Source organism: Theropithecus gelada, chromosome 1 (assembly GCF_003255815.1).
Source record: "Theropithecus gelada isolate Dixy chromosome 1, Tgel_1.0, whole genome shotgun sequence".
Lineage (NCBI taxonomy): Eukaryota > Metazoa > Chordata > Mammalia > Primates > Cercopithecidae > Theropithecus > Theropithecus gelada.
Genome location: NC_037668.1, coordinates 137,883,323 through 137,910,477, shown reverse-complemented (window position 1 = coordinate 137,910,477; position 27,155 = coordinate 137,883,323). Strand labels below are relative to the sequence as shown.

At 39.0% G+C, this 27,155-nt stretch overlaps 1 protein-coding gene and 1 pseudogene across 1 annotated transcript in view; one reads left to right on the top strand and one right to left on the bottom strand.

Moving 5' to 3' along the window:
• Positions 1–27,155, top strand: part of ZNF678 (zinc finger protein 678) — a 99,511-nt gene that overhangs the window by 42,875 nt on the left and 29,481 nt on the right.
• On the bottom strand, positions 6,375–7,182 carry LOC112632610 (annotated as a pseudogene).

The window sequence follows — 27,155 nt, the reverse complement described above, 5'->3', positions numbered from 1 at the left end:
TTTTTTTTGCTGTATGAACAGCAGTCTTGGTGGTTAGCAGCACAAGATAGGGTCCTTCCCAGGCTGGCTTGAGTTTTTCTTCTTTCCACGCTTTGATGAGAACGTGATCTTCCGGCTGGTGCTAGTTTACCGGAAATTCTAGGGGTGATACATGTGCTAAAAGACTTTTAGTGTTTGAGGGAAAGGAAAGTGGAAGATAAACCAAGTATATAATTTTTAAGAAATAGACCTTTTGTTTTAAATGTGGGGACCTTGGCTGTGGACTTTATAGTCCTTAGTGCCTTTTTACTGAGAAATTTCCTTCAGCACCTATTTTTATTAGTTTTTAAACCAAAGAAAGCCAAATACCATTCTACATTTAACAATGCTTTTTGTATGATTTTTGTACCAGATAAGCTAAATTTTACCTTTATATTAGTGTATTATTGTTAAACCTAATTTTAATAAACCTTATAGACATATTTACCCAATTTTTAATGTTTGACCGACCATAAGGTAAGATTTTATAGACTCTTTTTAACCTTTTATAATTTTTGCTGAAGAGCAGGTTGGTGCTTTAAGAAAAACCTGCTATGCTTTTATTTTAATGTCCAGTTTACAGAAAAACTGGTTGTTACCTCTTTAACTTTAGCCAATGTTTACACACAGAATTTTCTTTCCAATTAACATTTTAAAACTTGATTAAACCTTTAAAAGAAAATATACATATTTTTAACCTTTTAATGTAGGTAAAAATTTATATTGTTATTCCTTGTTGTAATTCTTTTACCAAAGGTATATTTTACTTTCCGTATACACCTTGCACATAAACTGTTTTTTTTACAACATTTTTCTCTTTCACAACTTTTACAGACAATTCTTCGACATGCCTCAACTTTCTGACTTATTACAAATATTTCTTTCTTTAAACAATCAAACAATCAGTTAATTTATTTCAGGACAAGAGTTTACCATATAATACTCTTTTTTTTTTTTTTTTTTTTTGAGACGGAGTCTTGCTCTATGGCCCAGGCTGGAGTGCAGTGGCGCGATCTCGGCTCACTGCAAGCTCCGCCTCCCGGGTTCACGCCATTCTCCTGCCTCAGCCTCCTGAGTAGCTGGGACTACAGGCGCCCGCCACCGTGCCCGGCTAATTTTTGTATTTTTAGTAGAAACTGGGTTTCACCGTGGTCTCAATCTCCTGACCTTGTGATCTGCCCGCCTCGCCCTCCCAAAGTGCTGGGATTACAGGCGTGAGCCACCACGCCTGGCTATAATACTCTTTTTACATAAATTCTGCCCCGCCCCTTTTTTTCCTTAGGGTATTTCTGAACTGGTGAGGTGTGCTCACAATGAGGTTGCCTCTAAAAGTTATTTTTTACTTTTTTTCTGTTAGCGAATCAGTTGCCGCTACAGATTGAATGCTTTTGGGCCATCCACAGGTTACTGGGTTAAGGATTTTTGATAGGAAGGCTTCAGTGCTTTTGGGATATGCCCTTGTTTACACTGACAATGAAGTGGTATTGGAATGTTAATAGGGTTATGGAAATTTACCTTGGCTTTTAAAAAGGAATAGGATACACTGTGTTTTTTTTTTCTTTACTTGTATATATATATCTCTCTCTCTTTGACTTTGTTTCTCTCTCTTTGACTTTCCTTTTGCCTCTGTCTCTTCCTCTCTCTCTTCTCTGTCTCTCTCTCTCTCTCTCTCTGCCTTGCTTATGCTGCAGTTCTCTCAACCAGTGTGGAGAGATCTAAAACCAGCTGTAACCAAGCGTCTATGTATGGGAACTGGTCTGGGTGCCCTGGCTTTACAGGTTACCTTGTGCCATACCTTTGAAACAAGGGACCTGTCCAGGCTTCCTTCTGATGGCCAATCCACCTCTAATGCTGGCCCATTACACACAGTTTTACATTTTCCTGGTGTCATAGTACTCCATAGTCTCCTTTAAATCCTCTTTTGAAATTTTTCAACGTAGTTCCTAGTAGAGTTGACTTATTTGTGCCTGACCCATGCTTCTTTGAGACAAAACACCACGCTCACACCACACACACACCACAAAACAAAGAACGGGTAAAAAGGGCACACACACACTTTTATAGTTTATGCCAAACCAGAATCAAAACCAAAATCAGAATATCAAGAAATCTAAGCCAGGTCCAAACCAAAACCAAACTATCAAGCAATCCAAGTCAAGTCAAAAACAAAAACCAAAGTGCCAGTACAGGCACACTGTGGGTGATCAGGCCACTTCCACTGAAATGGAGTAGGCAAGTTCCTAAAACTGGTCCTGTCAGGCAATTCAAACCAAGTCAAAACCAAAACCAAAACCAAACCAAAGTGCCAATAAAGGCATGCTGTGGGTGATCAGGCCACACTTCCACTCAAATGGAGTGGGCAAGTTCTCAAGACTAGTCTTACCAAGTTTCAGATGTCCAGACTCCAAGTACCGGTTCTTTCCTGGTGTTCAGCCACTGCATTGATCCTCCATGGGGGCCTGCCACACACTGCTCTGGCAAGGCGTCCCACTGGGACAAATGCCTACCTGGGAGTGCTCTCAGGATCCACGTTGCTCAGGCTGGTTGGAGTCCCCCACAGGGATGTTCCACAGGGCAGGCTTAAGCTGCCTAAGGAGCTGCTGCAACCATCTGTCAGTCACCTCACTTCCCGGTCAGGAAACCAAGAAATGTAGCAGGATGAGCCGCAGACAAAACTCAGACACCAAGTTAAAGAAGGAAGAGGTTTATTCGACCAGGAGCATCGCCAAGACTCCTGTCTCAAGAGCCGAGCTCCCCGAGTGAGCAATTCCTGTCCCCTTTAAGGGCTTACAACTATAAGGGGGTCCACATGAGAGGGTCGTGATCGATTGAGCAAGCAGGGGGTACGTGACTGGGGGCTGCACACACTGGTAATCAGAACAAAACAGAACAGGACAGGGATTTTTACAATGCTCTTCCATACAATGTCTGGATTCTATAGATACCATAACTGGTTAGGTCAGGGGTCGATCTTTAACTACCAGGCCCAGAGGGTGGCGCCAGGCTGTCTGCTTGTGGATATTTCATTTCTGCCTTTTCGTTTTTACTTCTTCTTTCTTTGGAGGCAGAAATTGGGCATAAGACAATATGAGGGTGCTCTCCTCTCTTAGCTGTAGGTGTGCGGTCTTATTTCTGTGTTCTCTATTCTGTGCCATTGCTCTATGTATCTCTTTCTGTGCCAGTACCATGCTGTTTTGATTACTGTAGCCTTGTAGTACAGTTTGAAATCGGGTAGTATGATGCCTCCAGCTTTGTTCTTTTTGCTTAGGATTACGTTGGCTGTTTGGGCTCTTTTTTTTGTTCCATGTGTATTTTAAAGTAGTTTTTTCTAATTCCGTGAAGAATGTCAGTGGTAATTTAGTGGGAATAGCATTGAATTCTTTTATAAATTACTTTGGGCAGTATGGCCATTTTCTCAATACTGATTCTTCCTATCCATGAGCATGGAATGTTTCTCCATTTGTTTGTGTCTTCTCTGATTTCTCTGAGCAGTTGTTTATAGTTCTCCTTGAAGAGGTCCCTCACTTCTCTTGTTAGCTGTATTCCTAAGTGTTTTATTCTCTTTGTAGTGATTGTGAATAGTAGTTCATTCATGATTTGACTCTTGGCTTGCATGTTGTTAATGTATAGGAATCCTAGCAATTTTTGCATATTGATTTTATATCCTGAGACTTTGCTGAAGTTGCTTATCAGCTTAAGAAGCTTTTGGGCTGAGACAATGGGGTTTTCTCAATATAGGATCATGTCATCTGCAAAGACAATTTGACTTCCTCTCTTCCTATTTGAATACCCTTTATTTCTTCCTCTTGCCTGATTGCCCTGGCCCAGACTTCCAATACTATGTTGAACAGGAGTGATGAGAGAGCACATCCTTGCCAAACAAATCTGGCATGGTGTTTTATGGTTTTGAAGGTTGAGCTACTAAAAGACATCTGTTTTGTTGTCAAGGACTGACACCATACAAACCACACAGGACAAGGTGGCAGAATAATGAATTCATATATGGAACAAGTTGCAACCCAGCTAGGCCCACTCCTAGGACTAGCACTATCCTGCCTCTATAGGTGACATGACACTTATAGGCCTGAAAGGAGGTGAACTGATGGCATCCTTTCCTTATAATTACATTTTAGGTAGCTTATCTCACATGCACAGACTCACTTCCAAGACTCTGCTGGGTGAGTGTCTATGTCTCAGCTTCATTGACAGTGAGAGCTCAAGACTTTGGTGAGTGGATAGGATGAGGCAGGATTTTCTCAATGAAGTGGTAGGAGAATTTTATTCTTTAATTTCAGTCATATCTTAGTTAATTATGACTAAATACAGTAGATGTTTTCAAAAGAATATTAATTTCAGGAATTCAAGAGAAAACTAGATTTTGGAAAAAACCTTTATTATATGCTGTTGAATTTGGACTTTAGTTGTGTTTGGTATTCCTTATTTTATAATTTTCTTTTTTCATTTTTATTTTTAAGTAAAATAGCTATTTATTCAGCCCGTTGTTATGCCAACATGTTCTGTGCATATACCACTATAATTAGCACACCCTTTGTAACAGGCAAAATTGTACATCAAGTTATATTTCATGTTACCTGATTATATAAAAATGTAAAATGAAAATGAATTATCAGTTTCTTTTAACATTCCTAGTAAACAATTCAGCAGTAGATATGAGGCACAAAATCTTAGTAAAATATGACACAGGAAGAGCTTAAGTTAGATAAGTTAACTCTTAAATTTAACTTATCATAATTTGTTACTAATATACAAAGACAGCAAACTTTTAAAACATTACATTGACTAAGATTCTGGCAATAAGACACAGCATACCAAGCTTGCCACTCAACTTGTTTATGGTAAGTCTCAGCTTCAATATGAAGCTTTTTTTTTTTTTTTTGATCAAAATCCTGCTTTTTACATGCTAAATATCTTGGCAAGTAGGCCATTAAACATGGCAATGACAGCAAGAGTGAGGAGTTAACAAAAGCTAAACATTGCAGCCTAAACAAAATCCATACAAAAAAAAAAAAAAAAAAAACTATCACTGGTTACGCAACATTTTCCTGACTGCTTAAAACTGCCGAGACCAGCTTAGTCGGGGAGACCCTAACCCCGTGATGCTAGAGGAATTAAAGACACACACACAGTAATATAGAAGTGTGGAGTGGGAAATCAGGGGTCTCACAGCCTTCAGAGCTTAGAGCCTCAAACAGAGATTTACCCACGTATTTATTGACAGCAAGCTAGTGATAAGCATTGTTTCTATAGATTATAGATTAACTAGAAGTATTCCTTATGGGAAACAAAGGGATGGGCTGAAATAGATGGGTTTGGCTTGTTAGCAGCAGGAGCATGTCCTTAAGGCACAGATCCTCATGCTGTTTTTGGTTTAAGAATACCTTTAACCAGTTCTGCCCTGGGTGGGCCCCGTGTTCCTTGCCCTCATTCCGATAAACCCACAACCTTCCAGTGTGGGCGTCATAGCCATCACGAACATATCACAGTGCTGCAGAGATTTTGTTTTTGGCCAGTTTTGGGGCCAGTTTATGGCCAGATTTTGGGGGCCTGTTCCCAACATAAAACTTGGTATAAAACATGCATTTTAGAATCTTCAGCTATCAAGTTCAAAAAGTACCAGTGTCTATTTAAAATAATTCCTCTCCCAAGCCGAAATGTAATCAAAATTAATTCAAATGACATAACACATTCTAATGCTAAAAAATATTCTTTATTATTGAAGAGATAAATCCCAGAGCTTTTGGGGCTTTCTCATGCTGCAAATGGTTCACTCAAAGCAGCATATGACAGCATCCAAGGATGACACTAAGCTCAGTAAAGGGCAAGGCTGCTGGTACCCAGCTCTGACCTCCCAGTGAAGCATGGCTACCGTGTCCATAATACAGGCAGGATGTGTGAGGATCAAAGGCACACTATTCTGCTAGCTAAAGAGATAGCAAACCAGCCCTGCAACCCTAAAAGCTCCTTCCCCAGGTAAATAAAAGTATATGAGGGGAAAAATTAAAATACACTTCTCTACAGAGTAACAATTTTGAAATATTAATGTAATCCCTCCTTCAAAAATTTTAACTAGAGTCATCTGGTCATTACTGATTACATCTTAAAGATGTATCCAGATTCACTTTCTGTTGGTTTATCCTTAGACACTTCTAGTTAAAAGTATTAATTTTATTACCAAATATCTTAACCAGTAGTCCGACTGCGGAGTATTATCTCCCAAAGTTATGAAGCACTGGAAGAGGAAAAAATAGATGTTCAAGCAGCAGGCAACATTTATGGCCCTTTCACACAGTGGCATCTGAGTGGCTACTGAATAGTCCAGGAATAATTCTAAAAACAAGAAAATTCGTGCATTTTAGTAAATATGTTGTAGTTTTCACAGTTGAAATTTCCTCAGACATTGCACTTTCTTTATAAGGGAATCCTGATTTTTCTTAATGTTATGGTGAGTCAGGACTTGAACTAGCAGCCTTCTTTTTCTTTTTCTTACTGTGTTTCTTATGCTTCTTTTTCTTTTTTCTGTTGCTTTTTCTCGTTTTTCACTGCTTTTCTTCTTTTTTGCTCGTACCTCCTCAATATACTGTGATTCTGACAAGGACTTGGATGATAAAGTTTTATCTTAAGAATTTATCTTTCTCTTTTTGCTGAGTCCTTTAATGTCCTTTTCTTTCTCAGTTGCATCTTTTGACTTATTTTTCTTTTTTAAACTATCCTTACTGTCTGATTCAGTTTATTACATGGAGCTTTCAGAAGATTTATATGAACGGTTCTTTTTCTTTCTCTATTTTCCTTGTTTCTTATCCTCGTCTTCAGAATCAGAACTGCTAGAAGAAATAGAGCTTGATGAAGAAGATGAATACCTGCCAGATTTATTCTTTTCTTTTTTCTTTCTTTCTTTTTTTTTTTTTTTTTGATGAGCTCTCACTTCCACCTAACAATTTCTCCCTGTGTTTTTCTAGTTATTTCTTCCAGTTCTCATTCATGTTTTTCTTCAAATTCAGCCAAAGTCTTGGAGCCTTTCTTTTCCTCTTCTAGTTGCTCTTTTACTTCTTCCCAGGTAGGCCTTGGTCGATTCAAGTAATCTGGTATTGTTGGCCCTGAAGACTGGATTGGACCCCTTGATCTCGCCATTGCTATTGGGTTCATATAGTCCAGGATGTAGAATATCTTCCTCCAGTTCTAGAATCATTTTCTTGTTCAAATAACCTTTGTTAAATTTAATTGGTTTCAGGTTTTTGTTTTTAACAATATTGATCTCATTCTAATTCCCTTGGTGTCATGTCATAATTTTGGCAGTACCACGTGATTGTCCCACTTCCCCTTGGTGCTGGGCTGAGCGCGCAGTCACACGCAGAGGGAAACCAGGCCAGAGAGAAGGCCAAAGCGGGCCTGCTGCAGGTCCTCCTGTCACCTCCCCCTATAATTTTCTTTTAAATACTGTATGTAATTAGGTTGAATTTTATCTTTGAAAGCAACAGATATCTAAATTCAGAATGACTGAGTTATGCTTCTTTTTTTTTAAAGTTTGGAGGCACTTTAGTGTACGTATAATATTTTAAGACTGATTAAAATTATGTCAAAATATGAGATTATTTTACATTTTGTATTAGATTTTAGATTACTATGAAGACCATTTAGTTTTATTATGCCATAGTAGTTGCTATGAGAGAAATTTTTTTCCTGGCTGCCACATATCTGAAAATAGAACTTTTTGCTGTTTATCGAATCTTTGAAGAATTAATAAGCACCATACATGAATGTTGCTTTAATATTCAGTGTGATTTTATATACCTTCTTAAAAGTAAATTCAGCTTTATTATTTTTTCTTTTTTTTATTTCAAGTGCAGGGGTACATGTGCAGGTTTTATATAGGTAAACTCGTGTAATGGGGGTTGGTTGGTTGTACAGATTATTTCATTACCGAGGTATTAAGCTTAGTACACATTAGTTATTTTTCTGATTCTCTCCATCCTTTTGCTGTCTGCTGTCCGGCAGGCACCCCACTCTGTTTTTCCCCTCTATGTGTCCATGTGTTCTCATTTAGTTCCCACTTAGGGAAATGCAATATTTGGTTTTCTGTTCCTGCATTAGTAGATAATAATAATGGCCTCCAGCTCCACCCATGCTTCTGTGAAGGACATGATCTCATTTTTTTTTTATGGCTGCATTGTAATACATGGCATATAGGTACCTAATTTTCTTTATCCAGTCTACTATTTATGGACATTTAGGTTGATTCCATGTCTTTGTTATTGTAAATAGTGCTGCATTGAACATATGTGTGCATGTGTCTTTATAATAGAATGATTTATATTTCTTTGGGTATTTACCCAGTGATGGGATTGCTGGGTCAAATGGCAGTTCTGTTTTTCAGTCTTTGTGAAATCACCACAATGTTTGAACAAGTTTACACTCCCACCAACAGTGTCTAAGCGTTTTGTTTTGTTATTTTCAGACTTTTTAGTAATAGCCATTCCAACTGGTGTGAGATGATATTTCATTGTGGTTTTGATTTGCATTTCTCTAATGATCAGTTATGTTGAGCTTTTTAAAAATGATTGTTGGCTGCATGTATATCTTTTTTTTTTTTTTGAAAAGTGTTCATGTCCTTTGCCCACTTTTTATGGAGTTGTTTTTTTCTTGTAGATTTGTTTAAGTTCCATACAGATTCTGAATATTAGACCTTTGTCGGATACATAGTTTGCAGAAATTTTCTCCCATTCTGTATGTTGTCTGTTTACTCTGTCAGTAGTATCTTTTGCTTTACAGAAGCTCTTTAGTTTAATTAGACCCCATTTGCCAATTTTTGCTTTCATTGCAATTGCTTTTGGCATCTTCGTCATGACATCTTTGCCTCTCTCTATATCCAGGATGGTATTGCCTAGGTTGTATACCAGGGTTTAGTTATGGAATTTACATTTAAGTCTTTGATTCATCTTGAGTTTTGTATATGGTGTAAGGAAGGAGTCCAGTTTCAATCTTCTGCATATGGCTAGCCAGTTCTTCCAGCACCATTTATTAAATTGGAAGTTCTTTATTCATTGCATGTTTTGTTAAGCTTTATCAAAGATCAGATGGTTTGTAGGTGTCTGGACTCTCTATGCTGTTTCACTTGTCTATGTTTCTGTTTTTGTATCAATACCATGCCACTTTGATTACTCTAGTATAGTTTGAAGTCTATACTATAGTATAGTTTGAAGTCAGGTAGTGTGATACTTCCAGCATTGTTCTGTTTGCTTTGGATTTTCATGGCTATTCAGTCCTTTTTTAAAAAAGTTCTGTGAAGAATGTCATTGCTAGTTTGTTAGGAATAGCATTGAATCTGTAAATTGCTTTGGGCAGTATGGCCTTTTTTTTTTTTTTTTTTTTTTTTGAGACAGAGTCTCGCTCTGTCACCCAGGCTGGATCTCGGCTCACTGCAAGCTCCGCCTCCTGGGTTTTACGCCATTCTCCTGCCTCAGCCTCCTGAGTAGCTGGGACTACAGGTGCCTGCCACGTCGCCCGGCTAGTTTTCTGTATTTTTTAATAGAGACGGGGTTTCACCGTGTTAGTCAGGGTGGTCTCGATCTCCTGACCTCGTGATCCGCCCGTCTCGGACTCCCAAAGTGCTGGGATTACAGGCCTGAGCCACCGCAAGTATGGCCATTTTAATAATACGGATTTGTTAAATGCATGACCTTGGAATTTTTTAAATTTGTTTGTGTCATCTCTGATTTATTTGAGCAGTGTTTGTAGCTCTTATTGTAGAGCTTTTTCACCTTCTTGGTTAGCTCTATTTCTAGGTTTTTCTTTCTTTTTTCTTTTCTTTTTCTTGTGACAATTGTGAATGGGATTCCATTCCTGATTTGGCTGTTGGCTTTATACTTTTATTTATTTAATTAATTTATTTATTTATTTTTATTTTTTGAGACGGAGTCTCACTGTGTTGGCCAGGCTGGAGTGCAGTGGTGCAATCTCAGTTCATTGCAACCTCCACCTCCCGGGTTCAAGCGATTCTCCTGCCTCAGCCTCCTGAGTAGCTGGGATTACATGCACGTGCCACCATGCCTGGCTAATTTTTGTATTTTTAGTAGAGACGGGGTTTCACCATGTTGGTCAGGCTAGTCTTGAACTCCTGATGTCGTGATCTGCCTGCTTCAGCCTCCCTAAGTGCTGGGATTACAGGTGTGAGCCACCGTGCCTGGCTTGGCTTTATAATTTTTGGTGTATAGAAATGCTAGTAATTTTTGTACATCGATTTTGTGTTTTGAGACTTTGCTGAAGGTGTTTATAACCTTAAGGAGCTTCTGAGTCAAGGCTATGGGGTTTTCTAGATACAGAATCAAATCATCTGCAAACAGGGATAACATGACTTCCTCTCTTCTTACTTCGATGCCCTTATTTCTTTTCTTGCTTAATGCTTTGGCCAGGACTTCCAATACTACGTTGAATAGGAGTGGTGAGAGAGCATCCTTGTCTTCTGCTGGTTTTCAATAACAAAACAAAAACTTATAAAGTTTTCTGCGTATCAGTTTGGATGAGACAGATTAGTAATGAGATAGTAATTGCTAAATTTGATAATTTGCCAGATTACTAAAATAAAAATCCTGCTGTTTTCTCTGAAAGTTTCAAATTACTTATCAGTTAAAATTTATATTTACTGTGACAAGTAAATTTTTGAGAATTTTTAGTTGTATGCATTAAGGATTTGTGTAATATGCAGTACTTTTCAGAAGCACAGATATCCACATTGTACACATAAGTAAAATATTTCACAATTTTTTTTTGACAGACAGTAGTGTTTCATCAGAGATCTCAAGTCTCTTATTTGGATCACACACCCTGTCCCATATACCATAAGATAACAGTAATTCGTAGAGTGCAATTATTTTTAATACTTGAAAATTTATTTTATGTTTTGGGTAAATTTTTGAAATAATAGTGCTTCACTGCAGAAATAGTATCTGACTATAGCCAGAATTACTGTTTGTTTATAACACAAGGCTAGAATTGGTAGAATTATTTTAGGTATTCGGGCTCCAAACATCCTTCTTCCTCCTAGCACTTTCCTGAAAATAGCAGGAAATAGTGTAAAAATAGCAGTTTGAATATTTCATTTAAACCAGGTGTTAACTTAAAAAGGTCATAAATGAAGTTTGCATATGGCTGAATGGTACTTGTTGGTTGCACTTTAAAGAATGCTTTTTGATCCAGGCACAGTTGCATGTACCTGTAATTCCAGCTTCTTCAGAGGCTGAGGTATGAGAATTGCTTGAGCTCAGGAGTTCAAGGCTATAACGTGTGATGATTGTACCTGTGAGTAGCCACTGAGCCTCAGCCTGAGGCAACATACCAAGATCTCCTGGAGGGGAGGGAAAATAAAACATAACTTGTGACCCATACATGCATGTGCATCTTCCTGGAATGGGCTGCTAGTTGTGCCGGGTTCCCTCTTGCAGGTACTGCCTGGCTGCCTCAGCATCTCCACGTGTGGATGAAGTCTCAGGCTTTGTGGGGAGAAAGAGCAGCTCCACAGGCAGCTAATTGTCTCCAGAGCTCCAAATCTGTTCCTCCCATGTCATGACGGGCATGGCGCCGGGGGAATGTTGCATTGTGTTTTCAGAGGAATCAGGTACAATCCCTGAAAGGATGAATCTATTTTGCTATTTTCTGTTGCCAGGTTGGGGGAAGTACTAGGTGGTTCGCCTTTATTTGTATGGGGTACTCAGATGCCCTGCCACTGTGTTACTTGTTTTACTACCATACAATGAGGGTTCACTTTCAAACTTGGCATGTAGATGCTATTTACCACCAGCAGATAGGAGGGCTGCTGACTTGGGAAAGTGTACTTGGCAGCCCCAGGTGTATCTGGCCACCCCAGTGTGACCCACTGGGTCCCACTCCAGGTGCTGCAGTCCTACTAATATGTAGGAAGTCATCTGATTCCTCACCCACCATTGCTTATGGGCTCCAGGGTCTTGGCACCCCAACCCAGCCCCCTTCTGCTGCTTCATGCCAGCTGTGGGAGGATGCAGAGCTGGTGCCTTGTCCACTTGAGCTCTTGTGGGTGCTCCAGGTCTGTTGACAAAGCAGTAAGTGGCAGCCACTAACCTTGAACTTCCAGGATGTATTCAGTGGACTTCAAGTGCCTCTTAGAAGCCCGATTTCATTAACTCCCCCAAAACTTAATGCAATTTGAGGCTATTTCTCATTCTTATCTCAGTGTTACCCAACCATTAATCTCCATTCTATCTGTAGACATTCACTTTCTGGACACGTCTTGTATAATTGAAACCATACATTATCAGTCTTTTGCTTCAGGTTTCTATTAGTTTAGTTTATTTGTTTGAGGTTCATATCCGTTGTAGCATGTAGCATTATTTATTTCATTTTGATTGCCAAATAGTATTCCAATATAAAATATACTTAATTGTATTTTCTTATATTAACTGGTTGACATTTGAGTGTTTCCATTTTTCATATTTGGTTATAACAAACAATGTTCCAATGAGCCTTTGTGTGAACCAACATTTTCATATCTTTGGGGCACGTAAGTGAGAGTGGATCTGATGCACCAATATGGTAAACCCATGTTAAACATTTCGAGAAACTACCAAATTGTTTTGTAAAGCGGATATGCTGTTTTACAGGTTTATCAGCAGTTTGTGAGGGTTCTATGTTTATGTCTCTGCCAACACTTACTTTTGTTTGTTGTTAAATCATTATACTGCATGAGAAGGGGTATCTCCCTGAGGGTTATGTTTTTGAGACAGGATATCACTTGGGGACCCAGGCTGGAGTGCAATGGCATGCTCATGGCTCACTGCTGCCTCCACCTCCCAATCTCAAATGATCCTCCTGCCTTAGCCACCTGAGTAGCTGGGACTACAGGATGTACCACCCACCATGCTCACCTAATTTTTGTGTTTTTTAGTAGAGATGGGGTTTCACCATGTTGCACAGCTGATCTCAAATTCCTGGGCTCAAGTGATCCACCCACCTCTGCCTCTCAAAGTGCTGGGCTTAAACGCATGAATCACTGCACCCGGCCTCCCTGAGGTTTTGATTAGCATTTTTCTAATGACTAATGTCAAGCATAGTTTTACATACTTGCAATTTATATATATTTTTGACAGTGACAAAATGTTCATTAAAATTACCTTTTTAAAGATGTGTTTTTATCTTTTTATTACCATTTTTGTTCAGTTAGCACCTTTTTTTTTTTTTTGATGGAGGTTCGCTCTGTCACCCAGGCTGGAGTGCAGAGGCGCAATCTCAGCTCATTGCAAGCTCCACCTACCGGGTTCACGCCTTTCTCTTGCCTCAGCCTCCCAAGTAGCTGGGACTACAGGGGCCCACCACCACACCCAGCTAATGTCTTGTAATTTTAGTAGAGACGGGGTTTCACCATGTTAGCCAGGATGGTCTTGCACTCCTAACCCCATGATCTGCCTGCCTCCGCCTCCCGAAGTGCTGGGGTTACAGGCGTGAGCCATCACGCCTGACCCAGTTAGCACTTTTTTAAAAAGTTTTTTCTTGTGGGAGTTTTCATTCATTTTTATTTTGAATGGTATGGTTTTCTTTGTTGTATTTTCAGAAAGTTCATAGCTAGTGTACAGAAATACAATTAATATTTGGATCTTCATCTCATAGTCTGCAACATTGCTAAACTTATTTGAGGTTTTAGACAGTTACTCAGGATTTCTTTCATATATGAAATAATGTCTCAGAAATTAAAAGAATTTTACTCAATGTAGAGACACTTTATCTTTTCATATATGACTTTTAAAGCTAAATTTTCCAGGACAACATTTAATAGATGTGGCAAAAGTGAATATTTGTCTTGTTTCCAATGTTATGGAGGAAACTTTTTTCCACTAAGTAATATTTACTGTACATTTTATATAGATGCCCTTTAACAGGTTGTGGACGTTCTCCTCAACTCCTAGTTTGTTTAGGATTACAATCATAAAGTATATTTAGCCAAAATTTTTTTCTGTCAATGATATTATCACATCTTGATCTTTATTTTATTGTGATATATTTTATGGATATTAACAGCTTTATTAAAATATTTGATATACAAAAAAGTTCAAGTTCAATATACTCAATTTCATGAGATTGGATATATTCCTGTGACATTTCACCACTATGAGAATAATAAATATAGCCATGTTAAGTGTACTTATAAAACACATAACACACAAAAATGGGGAAACTTGTGGAAGTGTAAGCATAAATGGATAAATTAATTGTTCTCTAGATGTTAAAACTGTGTCCCGAATTGGTGGGTTCTTGGTCTCGCTGACTTCAAGAATGAAGCCGCGGACCCTTACGGTGAGTGTTACAGTTCTTAAAGATGGTGTGTCTGGAGTTTGTTCCTTCAGACCTTCAGATGCGTCTGGAGCTTCTTCCTTCTGGTGGGAGCTTCTTCCTTCTGGTGGGATCGTGGTCTCGCTGACAGGAGTGAAGCTGCAGAACTTTGCGGTGAGTGTTACAGTCCATAAAGACAGCCTGGACCCAAAGAGTGAGCAGCAGTAAGACTTATTGCAAAGAGCAAAAGAACAAAGCTTCCACAGTGTGGAAGGGGACCCAGGTTGCCACTGGCTGGCTGGGGCAGCCTGCTTTTATTCCCTTATCTGGCCCCACCCACATCCTGCTGATTGGTCCATTTTACAGAGAGCTGATTTGTCCATTTTACAGATAGCTGAGTGGTCCGTTTTACAGAGAGCTGATTGGTCCGTTTTTACAGAGTGCTGATTGGTGCATTTACAATCCTCTAGCTAGACATAAAAGTTCTCCAAGTCCCAACTAGGTTAGCTGGATAGAGTACTGATTGGTGTATTTACAAACCTTGAGCTAGACACAGAGTGTTGATTGATGTATTTACAAACCCTGAGCTAGACACAGAGTGCTAATTGGTGTGTTTACAATCCTTTAGCTAGACATAAAAGTTCTCCCAGTCCCCACAAGACTCAGGAACCCAGCTGGCTTTACCTAGTGGATCCCGCACCAGGGCCGCAGGTGGAGCTGCCTGCCAGTCCTGCACTGTGCACCTGTACTCCTCATCCCCTGGGCACTTGATGGGACTGAGTGCTGCAGAGCAGGGGGCGGCACTCGTCAGGGAGGCTCAGGCCATGCAGGAGCCTACCACAGGGGAGTTTGGGCATGGCAGGCTGCAGGTCCCCAGACCTGCCCGGTGGGGAGGCAGCTGAGGCCCGGAGGCAGCGCCAGCGGGTGGGCACTGCTGGGGAACCTGGCGCACCCACTGCAGCTGCTGGCCTGGGTGCTAAGCCCCTCACTGTCCTGGGCCAGGGGGCGCTGGCCAGCCGCTCCGAGTGAGGAGCCTGCCGAGCCCCCGCCTGTGCCCGCCGGAACTCGCGCTGGCCTGTGAGCACCTACAGCACAGCCCTGGTTCCCACCTGCACCTCTCCCTCCGCACCTGCCATAAGCAGAGGGAGACGCCTCCGGCCTTGGCCAGCCCAGAGAGGGGCTCCCACAGTGCTGTGATGGGCTGAAGGGCTCCTCAAGCGCCACCAGAGTGGATGCCAAGGCAGAGGAGGTGCCGAGAGCAAGGGCTGCTAGCATGTTGTCACCTCTCAAAACTACATGTTTTTGAAACAATCCCACTTGGTCAAGGTGTATAACTCTTTTTATATGTTATTTATTATCTCCTTTTTATTGAAAGTGAAAGGGGCTTGCCCCTCTACACCTGTGGATATTTCTCATCAGGTGGGACAAGTGACTGAGAAAAGAAATAAGACACAGAGACAAAGTACAGAGAAAGAACAGTGGGCCCATGGGACCGGCACACTCAGCATGTGAGAACCTGCACCGGTGCTGGTCTCTAAGTTCCCTCAGTATTTATTGATTACTATTTTCACTATCTCTGCAAGGGGAGTGCAGCAGGAGAACAGGGTGAATAGGGTGATGGTGGGAGAAGATCAGCAGGAAAACATGTCAGTAAAGTAATCTGTATCATAAATAAGTTCAAGGTAAGATACTGTGCCCAGATGTGCACATAGGCTAGATTTATGTTTCTCTTTACCCAAACATCTCAGTGTAGCAAAGAGTAACAGAGCAGTATCACCACTAGCATATCTCGCCTCCAGCCACAGGGCGGTTTTTCTCCTATTTCAGAATAGAACAAATGGTCGGCTTTACACCAAGACATTCCGTTCCCAGGGACATGCGGGAAACAGAGGCCTTCCTCTTAACCAAAGACGCCTTCCTCTTTTACTAACCCCCCTCAGCATAGACCCTTTATGGCTGTTGGGCTGGAGAACGGTAAGGTCTTTCCCTTCCCATGAGGCCGTATCTCAGGCCGTCTCAGTGGGGGGAAACCTTGGACAATACCCAGCCTTTCTTGGGCAGAGGTACCTGCGGTTTTCTGCAGTGCTTCGTGTCCCTGGTTAATAGAGAATGGAGAATGGCGATGACTTTTACCAAGCATACTGTCTGCAGACATATTGTTAACAAGGCACATCCTGCACATCCCTAAATCCCTTAAACCTTGATTCAGTACAGCACATGCTTGTGTGAGCACAGGGTTGGGGCTAAAGTTATAGATTAACAGCATCTCAAAGCAGAACAATTTTTCTTGGTACAGATAAAAATGGAGTTTCTTATGTTTTCCTTTTCTACATAGACACAGTAACAATCTGATCTCTCTTTTCCCCACAGAAAATATTTGGGAAGTGTCGATATTAATTCTCCAAAAAATTTGGCAGAATACATCAGTGATGCCATCCAGATCTGAGATACTCTATACATGAAGATTTTTAATTGATTTAATCTCTTTATTTGTTAGAAGTCTATTAACACGTCCTATTTTGTCTAGAATTTGTTTTCGTAATTTTTGTCTTCATATATATTTGTTTATAATTTCTAGTGTTCTGTATCTCTAGATTCTCATGGCAGTTGATATTTTAAAATAATGTGAAAAATGAGGTTTTGAGCTGTCTGTTAATACTGTCTTTCTGAGGGTCTTTGTAGAAAATAAAACAAGGCTACAACTTCATACCTACCACTCAGACATGTCATTTTGCATAAGACAAAAATGCACCTAAAATAAACTAGAAGATTATGTCATTTGACTTTAAGTTTTATCAAATGTTGGCTGGCAGCCTACTGTCTTCTTTTGTGTCAGTATTTAGATAACACAGAAAATGTAACTTGTAATGAGAAAAATACAAAATAACATTGTAAGTAAAGAATGGTATCAGTTGCTGATCATTTGATGAATCACTGGTTAACACTTACGTAGCACAGAGTATGTATATTTCCAAGCCACTTACATGTGTCTTAAATATATAGCTATTTAAAATAACTGTATATAATTTTAAATAGTTACATATTTAAATATATTTATATTTTATAATATATTTTATCTATTTTATAACATACATTTATTATATATTCTATATTTAATTTATAGTATATGCTATATTAGTTATATATTCAAATATACATTTATATATAGCACATAGGTTCATTTAGAAAATAAATTGGCACATTTTACAGTTTTCATAGGGGGCATTAAAACTACTATAAAATAATTTGTTTTAGTATATAGGAAAAATTAACACAACAAATGTTAACTAACTTTATTAGAAACATTGATTAGTTAGAAAGACACGTGAACAACAATTACTGTGGAAACCAGGGTATACAGATTATATTTGATTATTTTTTAAAAATCTTAAAACTTTAAGGTTTAAGTCTCCAAAAGTATAAATAATGTTATGAAAGCAGAACTCCTACAGGTTGCATTTTCTGTGAATAGCAATAAAATCTACCAGTTAAAATTGTAAATTGTAACCGAAAAGTATTGTCTAGCCATCTAGCCACATGCAAATATAATTTGAGGTTATTTAAAATAGCATTTGGGTTAAGTACAAAATTCAAACTGATTTTTTTTTAAGGATTTAGGTAAGTACTAAGAAGGAAGCATAGTGATTGGAATCCAATTATTTCAACAAAGCTATCTTAAAATAGGTAAATAAATACTCATTTGGGTCATATTCAGTAGAGACTGATATCTTTACAAATTTATTCAACACATAAAATTATTTTTTTAATGTTGAAAATTATTTGGCGAATGATATGTATAGAAATGTCTTAAACACATAAAATTATTATTTACATATTAAAAATCAAATTCTACAAATTATTACTAATATATGGTACACTGTTGGGATCAGAAGCTATTCTGGAATAAGAAACTTTAGATTTCAAATGAAGCACTATTGTCAGCTACAAAATGTCTATCTAAATATTTTACTTATGTATTTTTGGAAATAATATTCTATATAACAGCAAGTTTCTTCTAAGGCAACAACTGAAAATGCTAAGGAAGTTACAAGAGTGCTTAAAATGCCCAGTAGAGTTGAAAGAAAAATGCAGAAACTTCAAGAAGGAAAAGTAAATCTAGAGAAGGATCTAGAAAAGGAATCAAACAGAGATGCAGTTACTGCCCTCAGGACAGTTGATAATTTTGTGATCATCAAACCTGTATGGGTCCTCAGACTTGCCTCAGGTAAATTTGACTAAACAAAGACACATAAAAACTGGACTCTTGACAAGAATTAAGGTATTCCAAATTAGAATTTTTTTAAAATGTACTTTAAGTTCTAGGGTACATGTGCACAACATGCAGGTTTGTTACATATGTATACATGTGCCATGTTGGTGTGCTGCACCCATTAACTCGTCATTTACATTAGGTATTATCTCCTAACGCTATCCCTCCCCACTCCCCACTCCCCACAATAGGACCCAGTGTGTGATGATCCACTTTCTGAGTCGAAGTGATCTCATTGTTCAGTTCCCACCTATGAGTGAGAACATGCGGTATTTGGTTTTCTGTTCTTGCGATAGATTGCTGAGAACAATGGTTTCCAGCTGCATCCATGTCCCTACAAAGGACACGAACTCATCCTTTTTTATGGCTGCATAGCATTCCATGGTGTGTATGTGCCACATTTTCTTAATCCAGTCTGTCACTGATGGACATTTGGGTTGATTCCAAGTCTTTGCTATTATGAATAGTGCCACAATAAACATACGTGTGCATGTGTCTTTATAGTACCATGGTTTATAATCCTTTGGGTATATCCCCAGTAATGGGATGGCTGGGTTGAATGGTATTTCTAGTTCTAGATCCTAGAGGAATTGCCACACTGTTTTCCACAATGGTTGAACTAGTTTACAGTCCCACCAGCAGTGTAAAAGTGTTCCTATTTCTCCACATCCTCTCCAGCACCTGTTGTTTCCTAATTTTTTAATGATTGCCATTCTAACTGGTATGAGATGGTATCTCATTGTGGTTTTGATTTGCATTTCTCTGATGGCGAGTGATGCTGACCATTTTTTCATGTGTCTGTTAGCTGTGTGAATGTCTTCTTTTGTGAAGTGTCTGTTCCTATCCTTTGCCCACTTTTTGATGGGATTGTTTGTTTTTTTCTTGTAAATTTGTTTGAGTTCTTTGTAGGTTCTGGATATTAGCCCTTTGTCAGATGAGTAGATTGCAAAAATGTTCTCCCATTCTGTAGGTTGCCTGTTCACTCTGATGGTAGTTTCTTTTGCTGTGCAGAAGCTCTTTAGTTTAATTAGATCCCATTTGTCAATTTTGGCTTTTGTTGCCCTTGTTTTTGATGTTTTAGACGTGCAGTCCTTGCCCATGCCTATGTCCTGAATGGTATTGCCTAGGTTTTCTTCTAGGGTTTTTATGGTTTTTTAGGTCTAACGTTTAAGTCTTTAATCCATCTTGAATTAATTTTCGTATAAGGGGTAAGGAAAGGATCAAGTTTCAGCTTCCTACTTACAGCTAGCCAGTTTTCCCAGCACCATTTATTAAACAGGGAATCCTTTCCCCATTTCTTGTTTTTGTCAGGTTTGTCAAAGATCAGATGGTTGTAGCTGTGTGATATTATTTCTGAGGGCTCTATTCTGTTCCATTGATCTATATGTCTGTTTTGGTACCAGTGTCATGCTGTTTTGGTTACTGTAGGCTTGTAGTATAGTTTGAAGTCAGCTAGCATGATGCCTCCAGCTTTGTTCTTTTGGCTTAGGATTGTCTTGGCAATGTGGGGTCTTTTTTGGTTCCATATGAACTTTAAAGCAGTTTTTTCCAATTCTGTGAAAAAAGTCATTGGTAGCTTAGTGGAGATGTACCTTGGGCAGTATGGCCATTTTCATGATATTGATTCTTCCTATCCATGATCATGGTATGTTCTTCCATTTGTTTGTGTCCTCTTTTATTTCACTGAGCAGTGGTTTGTAGTTCTCCTTGAAGAGGTCCTTTACATCCCTTGTAAGTTGGATTCCTAGGTATTTTATTCTCTTTGAAGCAGTTGTGAATGGGACTTCATTCATGATTTGGCTCTCTGTCTGTTACTGGTGTATAAGAATGCTTGTGATTTTTGCACATTGATTTTGTATCCTGAGATGTTGCTGAAGTTGCTCATCAGCTTAAGGAGATTTTGGGCTGAGACGATGGGGTTTTCTAAATATACAATCATGTCATCTGAAAACAGGGACAATTTGACTTCTTCTTTTCCTACCTGAGTACCCTTTATTTCTTTCTCTTGCCTGATTGCCCTAGCTAGAACTTCCAACACTATGTTGAACAGGAGTGGTGAGAGAGGGCATCCCTGTGTTGTGCCAGTTTTCAAAGGGAATGCTTCCAGTTTTTTCCCATTCAGTATGATGTTGGCTGTGAGTTTGTCATAAATAGCTCTTATTATTTTGAGACACGTTCCATCAATACCGAATTTATTGAGAGTTTTTAGCATGCAGGGCTGTTGAATTTTGTCAAAGGCCTTTTCTTCATCTTTTGAGATGATCATGTGGTTTTTGTCTTTGGTTCTGTTTACATGCTGGATTACGTTTATTGATTTGCATATGTTGAACCAGCCTTGCATCCCAGGGATGAAGCCCACTTGATCATGATGGATAAGGTTTTTGATGTGCTGCTGAATTCGGTTTGCCAGTATTTTATTGAGGATTTTTGCATCGATGTTGTATCTCTGTCAAGCTTTAGTATCAGGATGATGTTGGCCTCGTAAAATGAGTTAGGGAGGATTCCCTCTTTTTCTATTGATTGGAATTGTTTCGGAAGGAATGGTACCAGCTCCTCCTTGTACCTCTGGTAGAATTCGGCTGTGAATCTATCGACTTTTTTGGTTGGTAGGCTGTAAATTATTGTCTCAATTTCAGAGCCTGCTATTGGTCTATTCAGGGATTCAACTTCTTCCTGGTTTAGTCTTGGGAGAGTGTAAGTGTCCAGGAAATTATCCATTTCTTCTAGGTTTTCTAGTTTATTTGTGTAGAGGTGTTTATAGTATTCTCTGATGGTAGTTTGTATTTCTGTGGGGTCGGTGGTGATACCCCCTTTATCATTTTTTATTGCATCTATTTCATTCTTCTCTCTCTTCTTCTTTGTTAGTCTTGCTAGCGGTCTATCAATTTTGTTGATCTCTTCAAAAAACCAGCTCCTGGATTCATTGATTTTTTGGAGGGTTTTTTGTGTCTCTATCTCCTTCAGTTCTGCTCTGATCTTAGTTATTTCTTACCTTCTGCTAGCTTTTCAATGTGTTTGCTCTTGCTTCTCTAGTTCTTTTAATTGTGATGTTAGAGTGTCAATTTTAGATCTTTCCTGCTTTCTTTTGTGGGCATTTAGTGCTATAAATTTCCCTCTACACACTGCTTTAAATGGTCTACCCAGAGATTCTGGTATGTTGTGTCTTTGTTCTCATTGGTTTCAAAGAACATCTTTATTTCTGCCTTCATTTCGTTATGTGCCCAGTAGTCATTCAGGAGCAGGTTGTTCAGTTTCCATGTAGTTGAGCAGTTTTGATTGAGTTTCTTAGTCCTGAGTTCTAGTTTGATTGCACTGTGGTCTGAGAGACAGTTTGTTATAATTTCTGTTATTTTACATTTGCTGAGGAGTACTTTACTTCCAATTATGTAGTCGATTTTGGAATAAGTGAGATGTGGTGCTGAGTAGAATGTATATTCTGTTGATTTGGGGTGGAGATTTCTGTAGATGTCTATTAGGTCTGCTTGCTGCAGAGATGAGTTCAATTCCTGTATATCCTTGTTAACTTTGTGTCTCGTTGATCTGTCTAATGTTGACAGTGGGGTGTTGAAGTCTCCCATTATTAGTGTATGGGAGTCTAAGTCTCTTTGTAAGTCTCTAAGGACTTGCTTTATGAATCTGGGTGCTCCTGTATTGGGTGCATATATAATTGATCCCTTTACCATTATGTAATGGCCTTCTTTGTCTCTTTTGATCTTTGATGGTTTAAAGTCTGTTTTATCAGAGACCAGGATTGCAGCTCCTGCTTTTTTTTGTTTTCCATTTGCTTGGTAGATCTTCCTCCATCCCTTTATTTTGAGCCTGTGTGTGTTTCTGCATGTGAGATGGGTCTCCTGAATACAGCAAAATGATGGGTCTTGACTCTTTATCCAGTTTGCCAGTCTGTGTCTTTTATTTGGACCATTTAGTCCATTTACATTTAAGGTTAATATTGTTATGTGTGAACTTGATCCTGTCATTATGATATTAGCTGGAAATTTTGCTCGTTGGTTGATGCAGTTTCTTCCTAGCACCGATGGTCTTTACATTTTGGCATGTTTTTGCAATGGCTGGTACTGGTTGTTCCTTTCCATGTTTAGTGCATCCTTGAGGATCTCTTTTAGGGCAGGCCTGGTGGTGACAAAGTCTCTAAGTATTTGCTAGTCTGTAAAGGATTTTATTTCTCCTTCACTTATGAAACTTAGTTTGGCTGGATATGAAATTCTGGGTTTAAAATTCTTTTCTTTAAGAATGTTGAATATTGGCCCCCACTCTCTTCTGGCTTGGAGAGTTTCTGCCGAGAGATCTGCTGTTAGTCTGATGGGCTTCCATTTGTGTGTAACCCGACCTTTCTCTCTGGCTGCCCTTAACATTTTTTCCTTCATTTGAACTTTGATGAATCTGAGTATTATGTGTCTTGGAGTTGCTCTTCTCGAGGAGTATCTTTGTGGCGTTCTCTGTATTTCCTGAATTTGAATGTTGGCCTGCCTTACTAGGTTGGGGAAGTTCTCCTGGATGATATCCTGCAGAGAGTTTTCCAACTTGGTTCCATTTTCCCCGTCAGTTTCAGGCACACCAATCAGACGTAGATTTGGTCTTTTCACATAATCCCATATTTCTTGGAGTCTTTGTTCATTTCTTTTTACTTTTTTTCTCTACACTTCTCTTCTCACTTCATTTCATTCATTTGATCTTCAGTCGCTGATACTCTTTCTTCCAGTTGATCGAGTCGGTTACTGAAGCTGTGCATTTGACATGTAGTTCTCATGTCATGGTTTTCATCTCTATCAGTTCTTTCATGGTCTTCTCTGCATTGATTGTTCTAGTTATCCATTCATCCATTCTTTTTTCAAGGTTTTTAGTTCCTTTGCTCTGATTACATAGTTCCTCCCTTAGCTCTGAGAAGTTTGATTGACTGGAGACTTCTTCTCTCAACTCGTCAAAGTCATTCTCCGTCCAGCTTCGTTTCATTGCTGGCAATGAGCTGTGTTCCTTTGGAGGGGGAGATGCACTCTGATTTTTTGAAATTCCAGCTTTTCTGCACTGCTTTTTCCCCATCTTTGTGGTTTTATCTGCCTTTGGTCTTTGATGATGGTGATGTACTGATGGAATTTTGGTGTGGGTGTCCTTTCTGTTTGTTAGTTTTCCTTCTAACAGTCAGGACCCTCAGCTGTAGTTCTGTTGGAGTTTGCTTGAAGTCCACTCCAAACCCTGTTTGCCTGGGTATCAGCAGCGGAGGCTTCAGAAGATAGAATATGGCTGAACAGCGTGTGTTGCTCTCTGATTCTTGCTCTGGAAGCTTCGTCTCAGAGGTGTACCCAGCTGTGTGAGGTGTGAGGTGTTGGTCTGCACCTAGTGAGGGATGTCTCCCAGTTAGGCTACTCAAGGGTCAGGGACCCACTTGAGCAGGCAGTCTGTCCGTTCTCAGATCTCAACCTCCGTGCTGGGAGAACCACTGCTCTCTTCAAAGCTGTCAGACAGGGACATTTACATCTGCAGAGGTTTCTGCTGCTTTTTGTTTAGCTATGCCCTGTCCCCAGAGGTGGAGTCTACAGAGGCAGGCAGGCCTCCTTGAGCTGTGGTATACTCCACTGAATTCGAGCTTCCCGGACCTACTTAAGCCTCTGCAATGGCAGGCGCCCCTCCACCAGCCTCACTGTCTACTGCAGTTAGATCTCAGACTACTGTGCTAGCAATGATGAAGGCTCCGTGGGCATGGGACCCTCCGGGCCAGGTGCCTAATCTCCTGGTGTGCCATTTGCTAAGACCCTTGGTAAAGTGCAGTATTAGGGTGGGAGTTACCCAATTTTCCAGGTGTTGTGTGTCTCAGTTTCCCTTGGCTAGGAAAAGGCATTCCCTTCCCCCTTGCACTTCCCAGGTAAGGAGATGCCTCGCCTTGCTTCAGTTCTTGCTGGTCAGGCTGCAGCTGCTGACCAGCACCTACTGTCCGACATGCCCCAGTGAGATGAACCTGGTACCTCAGTTGAAAATGCAGAAATCACCCATCTTCTGTGTCACTCACGCTGGGAGCTGGAGGCTGGAGCTGTTCCTATTCAGCCATCTTGCGCGCCCCTCCAAATTAGAATTTATAAGTCACATAGGAAATAAACCACCAGAATAAAGGTTCAGATAAACTAGATATTTCCAAATGTCAAATACTAAAATTTTTTAAATATTTAAATGTATAAAAAGGAAAAAATGGGAAATTGAAGTGATATATAAAGATCAAGGAGGAACAAACTTTATAAGCTATACTTGGAAAAGAACTAAACCAAATGTAAACATTTGAAAAATAAAATAAAGTTAATATACAATGCACAGTCAAAACATTAATGCATAAAGATCAAGGAACAACAAACTTTATAAGCCATATTTGGAAAAGAACTAAATCAAATATAAACATTTGAAAAATATAATAAAGTTAGTATACAATGCACAGGCAAAACATTAAAATAAGTTAATGAGAGGATTAGTGAACTGTAAGATTTAGCTGCCAAAATGCATTACAGATGGACAATGAAATAGAAATATGAATACAGATGGCTAGTACACATTAGTTATTTATTTAAATCCTCTCCCTCCTCCAATTCTTCACCCTCCAATAGGCCCCAATATGTGTTGCTCCCCTCTGTTTTAAGACACATAGATATTTCATAACAATAGGTTTACTGAATGCTGATTTTACCATAAAATTTGTGATGATTCAATAACCACATTAAAATTTACTTGTGACTTTTTTTGAATATATGTTTTAATCCAACATCAATATTTGAAACCTTTAAACAGCAAAAATACTAACAGGATTTTCTTTGAAAATGGAACATCATTCATTTCCTTCTTTTTTTTTTTTTTTTTTTTTTTGAGTCGGAGCCTCGCTCTGTCACCCAGGCTGCAGTGCAGTGGCAAGATCTCAGCTCACTGCAACCTCTGCTTCACAGGTTCAAGCGATTCTCCTGCCTCAGCCTCCTGAGTAGGTGGGACTACAGGCGCACGCCACCATGCCTAGCTAATTTTTTGTATTTTTAGTAGAGACAGGGTTTCATCGTGTTAGCCAGGATGGTCTCAATTTCCTGACCTTGTGATCTACCCGCCTCCACTTGCCAAAGTGCTGGGATTACAGGCATGAGCCACCGCACCTGACCCTCCTTCACTTTTTAAAAAGTTTTTCTGTCTTTTGAAAACAAGTCTCGCACGAAGTAACATACAGAGTGTTCTAGTAAGTATGAATTTATACAGAAGACTTAGGGAGCTCTTATTCTACTTTTTCAAGTGGAGACTGTCCCCTAAAACTAGAAAACCTGACATACTGCTCATAAATATATTTAAGCTCATGGTGAATATTTCCAGCCCCTATCATCACTAAGTTAGTCAATAACATTACAAGGATTTTATAAATAGCAGAGAATAATATTTCCACATACTTTTGTGGTAGCCAGAAAACAAGATGAACAAAAACCTTTTTATCGGCATTAATTGCAACAGAATAAAACAAAATAACCTATACGGTCACGTCTTAAAATTTTGTTACGAAAGGTTAAAACCCAGGTTATATATCGTAGTACTTTATTTTATTTCTATTTTAAAAGCTTTAGCATTACATGTGATTTTTGGTTACATTTTTAAAATAAACTTAATTGTGCACATTTGAGTTTTACAAAATGTTGTAGGATACCTACAGATAGTAAAATGGTTACTATAGAGAATCAGATTAACATATTCATCATCTCATATAGTTTTTGTGACAAGAGTATGCACAGTATACTTATTTTATAAAAAAAACTCTAATACCATACAATTTTATTTACTTCCTATTTACTATTCTCATGTTGGATATTAGATCTGTAAACTTGTTCATTCTACATATTTGCTATTTTGTATTGTTTTACAGACATCTCCCAATTTTCTTTTCCTTCATTGTCCTCCCCTTGGTAAGCACTGTTTCATTTCCTATCTCTGTGTATTTGAGAGATTCTAAGATATTTTGCATATTGTTTTTCTGTGTCTGGCTTTACTTAGCATAATGTTCTTCAGTTCCATCTATGTTATGACAAATAGGAGAATTGAATTCCTTTTTTTAAGGCTGAATAATATTCATAAATATAGTATTTTCTGTATTCATCCTTTGATGGACACTTAAGTTTATTCCATATTTAGCTAAGAAGAGTGATACTGCAGTTAATATGCCAGTGCAGATACTTTAACTATGTGATGATTTTCTCCCTTTTAGGTATACCCAGAAGAGGGATTGCTGGGTCATATGGTAGTTCTAGTTTTAATGTTTTAGGAACCTCCATCCTGTTTTTTATAATGGCTATACCAGGCTATATTTTCCCACCAACAGGATTGTTAGGATTCCCGTTCCTCCACATCCTCTCCTACATTGGTTATATCTTGTCTTTTTAAAATAATCATTCTTACACGTGAGAGGTGATATCTCATAGTGCTTTTAATTTGTATTTCCCTGATAATTAATGATGTCAGGCACTTTTTCCTATACCTGTTGGCCATTTTTTGTTTCTTCTTTGGAGAACTACCTGTTCAGATCCTTTGCTCATTTCTT